The following is a 13349-nucleotide window of genomic DNA, read 5'->3' as shown; positions in this document are numbered from 1 at the left end:
TTCACGGTATATATATTAATGTAGAGCGTCGAAACTTGAGAGGGTGATACCAAGTGGTATAATATCAAACGTATTAGCGAAGGCATTACCTTCCGAGATCACCACCGGCTTCGTCGCGAGTATGACTTCGTGTTCAATGAAAGAAGTTAGTGGTCATTTCAGTGATGGCCACAATAACTCCTTGTATGAATTAGAAGATCGAGGGTCAACCTGATCGAGGACGTTACCACCCTCTGTGAGATACGTAGCGACAAGTCAATAGCTTCACCTATCCTGGTGATTAAGGGAGTCAAACCAAGTATTCCTGGTGTAAATCGGCTCACAAGTATTGCCAATAGACACCTTAATTCACGGTTTGAATAGTAAAACAGAGCGGCAAACAGTTTGAGAGCGTTACCGATTTGTAGAAAGTCATTCCTTTTAACGTATACCTTACATTCCGGGATTGCAAGCCGCCGTACGTATTGTCTTGTTTTGGGTTTACAGGAACGAATTAGTAGACATGATATCAGAGGCATTCCTTATTTTGATGTATTAATTAGAAGATCTAGTGTCAAAGCTAAGAGAACGTTAGCACCTTCTCTGTGAGTCTATCGGCTGAGTCAATAGCTGCACCTAACCTGTGATTCCAATGGTCAAGCCACGTATTCAATCAATAGGCACCTTAATTCTCGGTATGAGTGCTAAAGCAGATCGTCAAACCGTTGAAAAACGTTGCCTGCTCGCATAGTGTGAAACCTGTTACCGAAAGTGTTCTCTTCCGAGAAGCAATTCCGTCGTACCGAGAGTATAAATTCGTGTCGCTGGAAACACATATGTATACATTTTAGTGAGGGGAACCATAGTTCGATGTATGAATTACAAAAACAAGAGACAATCCGTTCGTGAAAGTTACCGCCTTCTTTGAGTATCGACTGGCAAAGTCAATTGCTTCACCTATCCTGTGCTTGCAAGAGTCAAACCAGGTACCCTGGAAGTAAATCCGCTGTACAGTATTGGCAATTGGCACCCTAATTCCCGGTATGAATGTTTTACGCAAGACCATACCTTCCGAGAATCTCACCCGCTGGACCTAGAGTAAAAGTACATGTTCAGAGAAAGGAGCTATTATTCATTTTATTGACGGAACCATAGCTTGGTGTATGATTTAGTGGATCAAGTGTCAAACCGCTCGAGAACGATGGCTCCTTCTGCGAGAGACGAATGCCTTAGTCAATAGCTTCACCGATCCTGTGATTCGGAGAGTCAATCCAGGTACTCTCGGCGTAAGTCCGTTGAAGAGTTTTTGCAATAGACACCTTAATTCTCGGTATGATTATTACAGTAAATCAACAAACCGTTTGAGAGCGTTATCAATTGGTATAAAGTCAAACACATTAAGGATGGCTTTACCTTCGGACAAGCAAACAGGCCGTTTCGACAGTATAACTTCGTGTTCATAAGATGAAATCAATAAACACCTGAGTGACAGGGACCTTAATTACATTATGAATAACAAGATCAAGGGTCTAACAGTTTGAGATATTTGTCACATACTTTGAGATTCGAAACAATGTGTCAAACACTTCATTATCCTGTGATTCCGAGAGTGAAACCAGGTATTCCAGGAGTCATTCCGCTGTACAATATTGTTAATGTAGACCGTAGTTCACGGTTTGAATGTTAAAGTTCAGAGTCAAACATTTGTAGACCGTTACGTATTGGGATGGTGTCAATAGCTTTACACAAAACCTTACCCTCCGAGAACTTAACCCGATGTTTGTAGAACATTACTTCGTATTCAGAGATACTAAATAGTATACATTGCTGGGTACGGCACAGTAATTTCATATATGAATGAGAACGTCGAGCTTGAAATCGTTCGCGAGCTTTACCACCATCTTCGTGAAATGGCACGTATAACACAATAGCTTCTCCTATCCTGTGGTTCGGAGAGACACCGTAGGTATACCAGGAGTATATCCGCTGAAGAGTATTGACAATGAACACCATAATTCTCGGATTTAATGTTAAAGTAGCGCCACAAAACGTTTGAGAACGTTACCAATTGATATAGGGTCAACCATTCTACAGTAGGCCGTACCTTCCTCGAACCTCACCCGCTTCATTGAGAGCATAACTTCGTGTTCAGAGAAATAAATTAGTTTTGAATTCAGTGACAGACACCTTGACTTCATGTATGAATTAGGAGATCCACGGTCAATCCGCTCTAGATCGTTACCGCCTACATTGAGAGTCGAACGGCAGAATCAATAGCTTCACCTGCAGATGTGATTTCAAGGCTCAAGCCGTGTATTCCAGGAGACAATCCGCTGAACAGAGTTGGAAATAGACATCCTGTTTCCTGGTTTGAATGTTAGAGTAGAGAGTCGGTCCGATGGAGAACGTAACGGATTGGTATACAGTCATACATTTTACCGAATACCTTACCATCCTAGAACCAAACTCGCAGTATCTAGAATCGTGCTTAGTGCTCACGGAAAGAAATCAGTAGACATTATAGCAGAAGCACACCATATTATCATGTGTGAATAGTAAAATCGGGAGTCGAATAGTTGAAGAACGAACCTACCATCCATGAGAACCGAACAGCTGAAACAATTGCTTCACCTATCCAGTTATTCCGATAGTCACACCACGTAGTGTAGGAGTCAATCCGCTGCACACTATTCGCAATGGAGGCCTTAATTCACGGTACGATTATTACAGTAAGGCGTCAAACTGTTTGAGAGCGCTAAGCAATTGGTATAAAGTCAAAGGCTTTACCAATTACCATACCTGCCGAGAAACTATCCTGCTGCAGCGATTGCGTTACTTAGTGTAATAGGAAGCAAACAAGTATATGTTGTAGTGATTGGCACCTAAATTTCATGTATGGGTGAGAATATCGAGAGCCAAACCGTTCCAGGACGTTACCATATTCTTTGAGAATGGCACACCCATGACAATAGCATCACCTATACTAGTGCTTCGAAGAGACACACCAGGTGTATCAGGAGTAAATCCGCTGTATACTGTTGTCAATAGACACCTCAATTCACGGTTCGAATATTGAAGCAGGCCGACAAGCCGTTGCAGAACACTACCCATTCGAGAAGGGTTAAATGTGCCACGGAATACCCCACCCCCGAACAACTAACCCGCTGTAGAGGGAGTAAAACACCGTGTTTAAAGGTACGAACTGTCATAAATTTTGGTGACGAGGGCCTTCATTTCACTATGAATAAGAAGATCGAGCGTCAAGCCATTCGAGATAGTTACGGCCTTCTTTGAGATTAGAACGGCTAACTCAATAACTTCACCAGTCCAGGGATTCGGATAGTCAGTCCAGGTATTCCTGAAGTAAATCCGCTGAACAGTACAGCCAATAGACACTCTAATTTACGGTCTGAAGAGAAATGTAAAGCGTCAAACCGTTTGAGACCAATCGTTAAACCTATACAGTTCAGCGCATTTACACCTGGAATACCTGAATTGCTTTTCAGAATCAAGGGATAGGTGCAGCAATTGACATAGAAGTGTGACATTCAAGGAAGGTGATGGCTTTCTCCAACGGTTTGACGCTCGACCTTTCTATTCATACATGAAGTTATGGTGCCCGCCATTAGAATGTTCTGCAATTTGTTACACTGAACACGGCGATATACGCTCGATACAGCGGGTTAGCTTCACGGAAGGTTAGCTCTTCGGTAAAGCGCTTGAGTCTATATGAATGGGTAATGCTCTACAACGGTTTGATGCACTGCTTTAATGTTCATATCGTGAAATAAGCTGTCTATTGCCAATAATGTTCAGCGGATTATTCCAGGAATACCTGGCATTACTCTCGGAAACACAAGACAGATGAAGCTACTGACATACACGTCCGATCATCAATGTTGGTGGTGACGATCTCGAACGGTTTGACCATCGATCTTCTAATTCTTACACGACATTTCAGTGCCGTCACTATAATATCTACTAATATTTTTCGCTAGACGCGAAGTTATATCCTCGATACAACGGATTACGTTCTCTGAAGATAAGGTATCAGGTAAATAGTATGTCGTTATGCAAATTGATTGCGTTCTCAAACGGATTTACGTTCTACTGTAATATTTACACTATAAATTATGTTGTTTATTGTCAATAACGTTCAGCGGATTTCCCCATGGAGTACCAGGTTTGACTCTACCGAGCAACAGGGTAGCTGAATCTATTGACTCAGCCGTTCGACTCTCAGACAAGGTGATAACGTTCTCGAATCTTTTGACGCCAGTTCTTCTAATTCATACATGAAGTTATGGAGCCAGTCGCTGAAAATGAGTTCGAGATTCTATCTCTGAACATAAACTTATACACTCGATGAAGGTGCTGAGGTTTGCGGAAGGCAAGGCCTTCGGTAAAGCCTTTGACTTTATGATCATTGGTAGCGGTCGTAAAGGGATTGACGCTCTACTGTAATATTGAAACCGTGAATTAAGGTGTGTTTTGTCAAAACTCCTCAGCGGACTTACTTCCAGATCACCTGGTTTGACTATCCGAATCACAGGATATGTGAAGCCATTGACTCAGCCTATAGTATCTCACAGAATGTGACAACGTTCTCGAACGGTTTAACCCTCCATCTTCTAATCCATGCCTGAAATCAAGGTGCTCGTCAGGAAATGTACACTAGATCGTACCTCTGTACATGGTGTTATTTTCCCGATACAGCGTGTTAGTCATTCGGATGGTAAAGCATTTTGGAAGAAGTTCGACCCTAAACATATAGGTATTGTTCTACAACTGCTTGACGACCTGCTTTAATATTCAAACCAAGAATTGGTATGTCTATTGCCAACGCTCTTCATCGAGCTTACTCTCGGTTTTCCCAGGCTGACACTCCGAACCACAAGATAGGTGAAGCTATTGACTTAGCGGTCGTCTCTCATAGAAGTTCGTAACGTTCCCCAACGATGTGAAACTCGAAATTCCACTTCAATCATGAATTTAAGGTCCCATCACTGAATTGTATACTAATGTACTTCCCTAATCACGTAGGTATTCTCTCCATACAGCAGGTTAGTTTCTCGGTCGATAAGGTTTGCGGCACATCGTATGATTTTATACCAACTGGTAACGTTCTCAAGCGGTTTCATGCTCTGCTTTAATATTCAAACCGTGAAATAAAGTGTCTATTGCTAATACGATTTAGGGGATTATCTCCTGGAATATCTGGTTTGCCTCTCGGAGTCAGAGTTTAGTCGAAGCTATTGCCTCTGCGTTTCGACTCCCATAGGAGGTGATACCTTTCTCTATCGGTTTGCCTCTCGAGTTAGATATTTATAAATGAAAATGTGCTGCACGGCAGCAAAAATGACTACCAATTTGTTTCTGTGAACAATAAGTAAGGCACTGGCTGCAGCGGTATAGATTCTATTAAGGTAAGGTGCTCGGTACGAAGAATGACTTTATACGAATAAGGAATTTTCACCCACCGTTTGACTCTTTACTTTAATATTCATAAGGTGAGTTAAGGTGTCTATTGGCAATAGTGATCAACGGAATCACTCCAGTTATTGACTTAGCCTTTCGCCTCTCACAGAAGGTGGCAACATACTCGAACGGTTTGACCCCCGATCTTCTAACTTAAATATGAATAAACGCTGTGCTTCGGCTATTATGTCTAGTAATTTGTTCCCTTGGGCACTAAGCATGATACTCGCAACATCGGGTTTTGTCCTAGGAAGGTAATGTATTCGCTAAAAGGAATGACTCTATCGATGGTCAATCAGTTCGCGTACGTTACCACCTTCCTTGAGAATCGAACAGCTAAGTCAATAGCTTCACCTATCCTGTGATTCCGATAGAAGAACCACGTATACCGGGAGTAAATCCGCTAATCTGAATTTGCAATTGACACCTTAATTCAGGGTTTGAATATTAATGTACAGTGTCAAACCGTTGTAGAACGTTACCACCATCTTCGTGAGACGAACGGCTAAATCAATAGCTCCACCTATCCTGTGGTTCCGGGAGTCAAAGCAGATATTCCGGGAGTAAATGCGCTATACAGTATTGGCAATAGACAATTCAATTCACGGTCTGAAAATTAAAGCAGGCCGTCAAGCCGTTGTAGAACATCACCTTTTTCTGTGGATTTAAACTACTAATAGACTGCCTTACCCTCCGAAAAACTGTCCAGCTGTGTCCAGAGTATAACTCCGTGTTCAGAGGTACGAAATATTATACATTTTTGTGACGAGCACCATAAATTCATGCATAAATTATAAGATCGAGGGTCAAACCGTTCGAGATTGTTGTCACCTTATGTGAAAGTCGTACGGCTCTGTCAATAGCATCACCTATCTAGTGGTTCGGAGAGTCAAACCAGGAACACTTGGCGTAAGATCGCTATAGAGTATTGGCAATTGGCACCTTACCTCACGATATGAATGTTAAGGTAGAAGGTCAATGCGTCGGAGATCATTACCAAATGGTAGAAGGTCATGATTTTGCCGGATACTTTGCTTTCCAAGAAACTTACCCGATGCCGCCAGTGTCATGCATAATGCTCGGGAATGAAATTAGTAGACATTATATGCAGAAGCACATCTTATTTTCATGTACGAACAGAATAATCGAGTGTCACGCCCTTCGAGATCGATCTTACCTTGTGTGGTAGACGAACTTCTAAGTCAATAGGTTCACCTATCCTGCGTTTCCGAAAGCCAAATCTGATGTTCCGGGAGTAAATGCGTTGTACAGTACTGGCAATAGACAGCACAAATCACGGTTTGTGAGCGTCTTACGGTTTGAGAGCTTTCCCAATTGGTATATAATCAAAGGTTTTCCCGATAGTGTTAACTTCCGCGAATATCACCCGCTACATCGAGAGTATCACTTCATGACCAGAGAATGGAATTAGAATTCATTGCAGAGACGGGCAGCTTAGCTTCACGTATGAATTAGAAGGACGAGGGTCATTCCACACGAGAACGTTGCCACCTTCTGTGAAATACGAACGGCTAAGTGCTCAGCATCACCTATCCTGTGATTGCTGGAGTCAACAACGTTATTCCGGGAGTAAATATGCAGCACGGTATTGGCAATAGACACTTCAGATCACGGTTTGAATATTAAATATCACACCGTGTGAGCACGTTACTACTTACTATAAAGTCAAACGCTATATCGAATGCCTTACCGTCCGAGATGCTATCCCGCCGTATGGACTGAAGGGCATAGCGTTTAAGGATACACATTAGTACTAAATTTAGCTTCGGCACCTTAACTTCATGTGCGAATAAGAAGATCGACAGTTAGACGGTTCGACATCGTTACCACATTCATGGAGAGTCGCATAAATAAGGCAATAGTTTCACATACCGAGTGATTCCGAGAGTCAAACAAGTCATTACTGGAGTAAATCCGCTTAATTATATAGGCAATTGACTCCATAACACAGGGCATTAATATTAAGGTAGAGAGTCAGCCTCACGGTGACCATTATTTATTGGTTTAGAGTCACTCTTTTTACCGAAGGCCTTTCCTACCGAGAATGTAACTCGCTGCATCGAGATAATAATTTCGAGACATAGGAAACCAATTAGTATACATTTAAGTGACGTACACCTTAATCTCGTGTACAAGTTAGAAGAGCGAGGTTCAAACCAAACCATAACGTTACCACCCTCTTCGTGAACCGAACTTCTAGATCAACAGCTACAACTATCCTGTGATTCCGAAGGTCAAACAAGGTATTCCAGGAGTAAATTCGCAGATATGTATTTTCACTAGACACCTTGACTCACGGTATGAATGCTAAAGCAGACCGTCAAACCGTTGAAGAACAACACATGCTCGCAAAGCGTCAAACCTGTTACCGAAAGCTTAACCGTCCGAGAAGCTATCCCGCCGTATCGAGAGTAAAACTTCGTGTGGAGATAAACAGTCATGTATACATTTTAGTGAAGGGGAACCACAGTTCCATCTATGAATAATCAAATCAGAAGACAAGCGGTTCGAGAAAGTTACCACCATCTTTAAGTGTCGAACGTCTAAGTCAAATGCTTAATACATTCTGTGAATCAGAGAGTCTAACACGATATTCCGGGAGTAAATGCGCTATACAGTATTGGCGTTATACAACCTACATTCAGGAATAAATAATCAATTCCAGAATCGGGCAGTTATAGAACATTGTGAATTGCCATAGAGTCAAACTTTTTACCGAAGTCTTTTCCTTCATGGACCTATCCCGCTGTAGCGATTGCCTTACGTATTTTTCAGCGGATCAGAATAGCACACATTTTGGCAGACGGGCAGTATATTTTCGTGTATGAATAGGCGCGATCGAGGGACAAACCGCGCGAGGATGTTACCATCATATTCGAGAGTAAAAATGCTATGTCAATAGCTTCAAATATCCAGTGATTCGGGGAGTCAAACCAGGTATAAATGGAGTATATCCGCTCAACGGGATTGCCAATGCATACCTTAATTCACGGTTTGGATTGTAAAGTGGAGCGTGAAACCGTTTGAGATCCTTACCAATTGGTATAAAGTCAAACGTTTTCCCGATGGCTTTCCTTCCGTGAATCTCGGCGCGATCATTCAGAGTATAAGTTCGTGATCGCAGAAAAGAAGTTAGTATTCATTTTAGTGACGGCCGCCGTAACTTCATGTATGAAGTTGGAGATCCATGGTCAAACCGTTCGGAACGTTACCACACTCCTTTTGAATCGAACGGCAACGTCAACAGCTTCACCTATCCAGTGATTCTGAGAGTCGAATCAGGCATTCCTGGCGTAAATCCGCAGAACAGTATTGGCAATGGACACCATAATTCTAGGTTTTAATATGAAAGTGTAGCTTAAAACCATTTGGGAACGTTACCAATTGCCACAATGTCAAACGTTTAACCGAAGGCCTTACCTGCCGTGACTCTTACTCGACGTATCGAGAAAACAACACGGTGTTCAGAGGAACAAATGAGTATTCATTTTTGTGTCGAGCACTGTAATTTCATGAATGAAATAGATGATCAAGGGTCAAACGATTCCAGAACGGTACCACCTTCTTTGAGGATCGACCGCCTATGTCAGTAGCTACACCTATCCAGCCATTCTGAGAGAAAAACTAGGTAATCCGTGAGTAAGTCCGCTGTTCAGTATTGGCATTAGACGCCCCATTTCTGGGTATAAATATTGAAGTGCAGAGTCAAACCGTTCATGAATAATTCGTATTGGTATAGAGTTCAACTTTTTACCGAAAGCCTAACCGTTCGAGAACATTACCACCTTCTTTGAATTTCGAGGAGCTAAGTCAATAGCTTCACCTGTCCTTTGATTCCGGAAGCCACTCCAGATGTTCCGGGAGTAAATCCAATGATCAGTGTTGGAAATACCCTACATTAGTTCACGGTTTGAATATTAATGTAGAGTGTCAAGCGGCTTGAGAGCGTTACCAATTGGTATAAAGTCAAAGGTTTTACGGAAGGCCATACCCTCCCAAAAACTAACCCGCGGTGTCGAGTGTATAACTTCGTGTTCATAGAAAGAAATTAGTACCCATTTCAGTATCGGTCACGATAACTTGTAAGGATGAGAATATCGATGGTCAAACTGTTCAAGAACACTTCCACCCCCTCTTTAGAGTCAAACGGCTGAGTCTATTGCTTCACGTATCGTGTGATACAAAGAGTCAAATCACGTAATCCGGGAAAGAGACCGCTGGAGTTTATTGGCAACTGAAGCCTTAATTCACGGTATGAATATTAATGTCGAGAGTCAAACCGATGGAGGACATTACCAATGCGCATAAAGTCGTTCCACTTACCGAATACCATAGCTTCCGGGAACGTAACCCGCTATAGGGAGTGTCCTGCTTAATGTGAACGGAACCAAATTGGAAGACTTATTAGCGCAGGATCACCACATGTTTGGGTACAAATATCATGATCGATTGTGAAACCGTTCGAGAAAGTTATCAACATCCTTGGGAGTCGAACGGCTAAGTCAATAGCTTGTTGACCTACCCTGAAATTCGGAGGGGCAATCCAGGTATTCCCGATGTGAATCGGCTCTACACTATGGGAAATAGACTGCTTATTTCACGATATGAACATTAAATCTGTGCATCAAACCGTTGTGGAGCATTACCTATTCGTACAGAGTCAAACGCTTTACCGAAGAGCTAACCTTCCCTGAAGCTAACACTCTGTATCAAGCGTATAACTTCGTGTTCAGAGAAGCAGGTTCATATACATTTTCGTTGCGGCTACATTTGTATCATGTGTGAATTCGATGATCCAGGGAAAAGCGGTTCGAGAATGTGACCACCTTCCTTGAGATTGGAACAGCTAACAGAATAGCTTCATTGGGAGCCGAACGGACAAGTCAGTAGCTTCAGGTATCCTGTGACTCCAAGAGTTACACCGTATATTCCAGCAGTAAGTACTATCAACAGTTGTGGTAATAGACACCTTAACACTATTCCTAATAGGACCGGTCAAATGACCGTTTTCAAATATTCAATTTGAATTTCGTACATTCATCGTAAGTGTATCGCCTTTAAATTTTACGACTTTTCCTCATATATATGTATGATTCATTTTTCAATATTCACATATTTTTTTATTGTTTATTTTCTGAGAAATATTTGTAGTCTTTCGCACCTACCACGACCAGTCATTTGACCGGTAGTACGATTTATACATTTATGTAATAGTTGCTCTCTAAGACTCAATGCCAAAGCTATAAAGTCGTTACAAACGAAAGGTAATGTAGTTGTGGCACGATTTTATTCGACATGTGCCTTCCAGAAAACGGTTTACGGCACTTCCAAGTGTATACAGTTCTCGCATCGACTATCGGGTTTGCGTTGTTTATTTGCTTGATTGAAATCTTATATGGTCCAGTTCCTCAAATGTTCGTAGGCCATCTTATCTACGATGACATAAAATGACTTCTAAGTGAAGGAAATGTATAGACGTTTTCTCACGAATTCAAATCAGTATATACTTGCGACACGAACAGATTGCATCGAAGCGTGAAGTCACAAAGAGCATACTTGGCAGTTTTTTATTATTATTTCGTAATATTTTATATCGTAGTACGTGTTACAAGTGCAATTTTCAAAATAGTGGACAAGACTAATAATACGTCGCAGTAAGTTTCACATTTTATCCATTACTCATTTTCTTATCTACTTGGACTTATATTTTCAAATTTTAGTTCATATTTTCTCCGTTGAATATTTACCCCAAAATGTCAAGACGATTGAGAAGTGCGAATGTATTATTAGCGGGAATAAATGATATCGATGCAGAAATATCTGAAGATGATCAGGGAATTCTGGATATGGAAAATGACACTACGAAAAATTATGATCCATTTGAAACCGACTCGAACACCGATGAGATCGAAGAGAATATTTCAAACGTACGTAGGCGACGAAAGAGAAGGAGATTTTTACTCAGTTCCGATAGAGAGAATATGGAATAGGCAAGTGAAATTACGTTGGCCGGAACTGTTTGGCAGGAAGTAAACATACGGTCCAATCCTGGAAGACCACCTGGTCATAATATTTTTAGGGAAACATCAGGCCCGACTGGGTACAGTAAACGTAATATTATGAAAGGCGAAGTTAGGACGGCATTTTCTTTGATAATTGATACAAATACAATCGAACTTACAAGAAAGTGCACAGAGGCAGAGGCATTTATAGTGTTGGGTTATAAATGAGAACCGTCTACTGCAAAGTTATATGCATTGTTTGCAATTATGTATGCACGTGGCGCATATGAGGCCAAGAATATAGATATAGCATTTCTATGGAACAGAAAGTGGGGCTCGCTCATTTCCTCAAATACTATGAGTAGGCATGACTTTACGGTGATTATGAGATATATTGGATTTGACGACAAAATTCAACGAAGCCAACGATTATAAACCGACAAATTCGATATGATTTCCGATGTTTGGTACAAGTTTATTGACAACAGTCAAAATTGTTATAAACCAGGTCTATATATTACTGTTGACGAACAACTGTTTCCATCGAAAGCAAGGTGTATGTTCACTCAATACATGCCCAATAAACCGTACAAATTTGGCATAAAACTTTGGTTAGCATCCGATGTACGTAGCAAATATATAATAAACGGCATTCCATATTCGGGAATAGATGAAAGTAGAGTACATTCAGTTCCTCTTGGAGACTTTGTCACTATGAAATTAGCAGAACCGTATGTAGGATGTGAAAGAAATATAACCACAGCCAACTTTTTTACGAGTCTACCTTTAGCAACAAAACTTTTAGGAAAAAAAAACTACCATTGTTAGGACAATTAGGGCAAATAGAAAAGAGCTACCATGACTGGCGAAGCTGTAAAATGACGACATGGCACTTTTCGCAACGAAACGCTAGCGCTCAAATAATTATATGTTGACAATTAACAAAGCCAAACCAAGAAAGAAAGTTCTAATTCTTAGTTCGATGCACAACTTCGTACAGGTTGAAAAAAATGACACCCGAACACCGGAGACAATTCAATTCTGTAATAGCACCAAATTTGGCGTAGATGTGACCGATCAAATGGCCAGAAGTTTTTCGGTAAAATCTAAATCTCGGAGATGGCCTTTGCAAGTATTTTTGAATATCTTGGATTTAGCCGGGATAAATGCATGGGTGTTATATAAAGAAACTGCAAGAGGAGAAATTACAAGACATGAACTTCTGTTCGAATTGACAGAAGAACTTGCCATCGAATACCAACAGGAGCTCGGCAAGGAAAATCAACCAATACCCATCGCAAGTACAAATACAGGTTCCCGCGGAAGGAAAACATGTCAGATAAGGTATTGTAAAGATAATAAGACGAACAAAATCTGTCTAAAATGAATACAGTACGTATGCGGGAAATGTACAGTTGAGAAGCTTCTTTGTATAAAATGCGACGAAAAAGAATGAAATGTAGATTATGTACTCTTCGATAAAAGAAAATATATTTTTATACAGGTAAGCTGGCTATTGGTCTGCATTCAGTATTGAAAAATATAAGTTGAGATAGACCGGTCATTTAACCGGCCACGGTAGGAATAGGTACACCGTGATGTGTCGGTAGGAATAGTGTTAATTCACCCTATGAATATTAAATTAAAGAGACAAACCGCGGATGAACGTAACGTATTTGTATAGAGTCAACTCTTTCCCGAGAGAACGTTATCACCTTCCTTGAATGTCACAGTTCTAAGTCAACTGCTGCCCTTATCCCGTGATTCCGACGGGCAATTCAGGTATTCCAGGAGTAAATCCGCTGAACAGCATTGGTATTAGACACCATAATTCACGGTTTTCATATTCATGAAGAGCGTCAATTCGAT

At 41.1% G+C, this 13349-nt stretch overlaps 1 pseudogene; it reads left to right on the top strand.

The window, feature by feature from the left end:
- Window positions 1-11231: 11231 nt before the first annotated feature.
- Window positions 11232-11915, top strand: LOC143220638 (uncharacterized; annotated as a pseudogene).
- The last annotated feature ends 1434 nt before the right edge of the window (window positions 11916-13349 follow it).

Source organism: Lasioglossum baleicum, unplaced genomic scaffold (genome assembly GCF_051020765.1).
Source record: "Lasioglossum baleicum unplaced genomic scaffold, iyLasBale1 scaffold1354, whole genome shotgun sequence".
Classification (NCBI taxonomy): Eukaryota; Metazoa; Arthropoda; class Insecta; order Hymenoptera; family Halictidae; genus Lasioglossum; species Lasioglossum baleicum.
The sequence above is the reverse complement of the archived record's forward strand: the minus strand, read 5'-3'. Positions and strand labels throughout refer to the sequence as shown.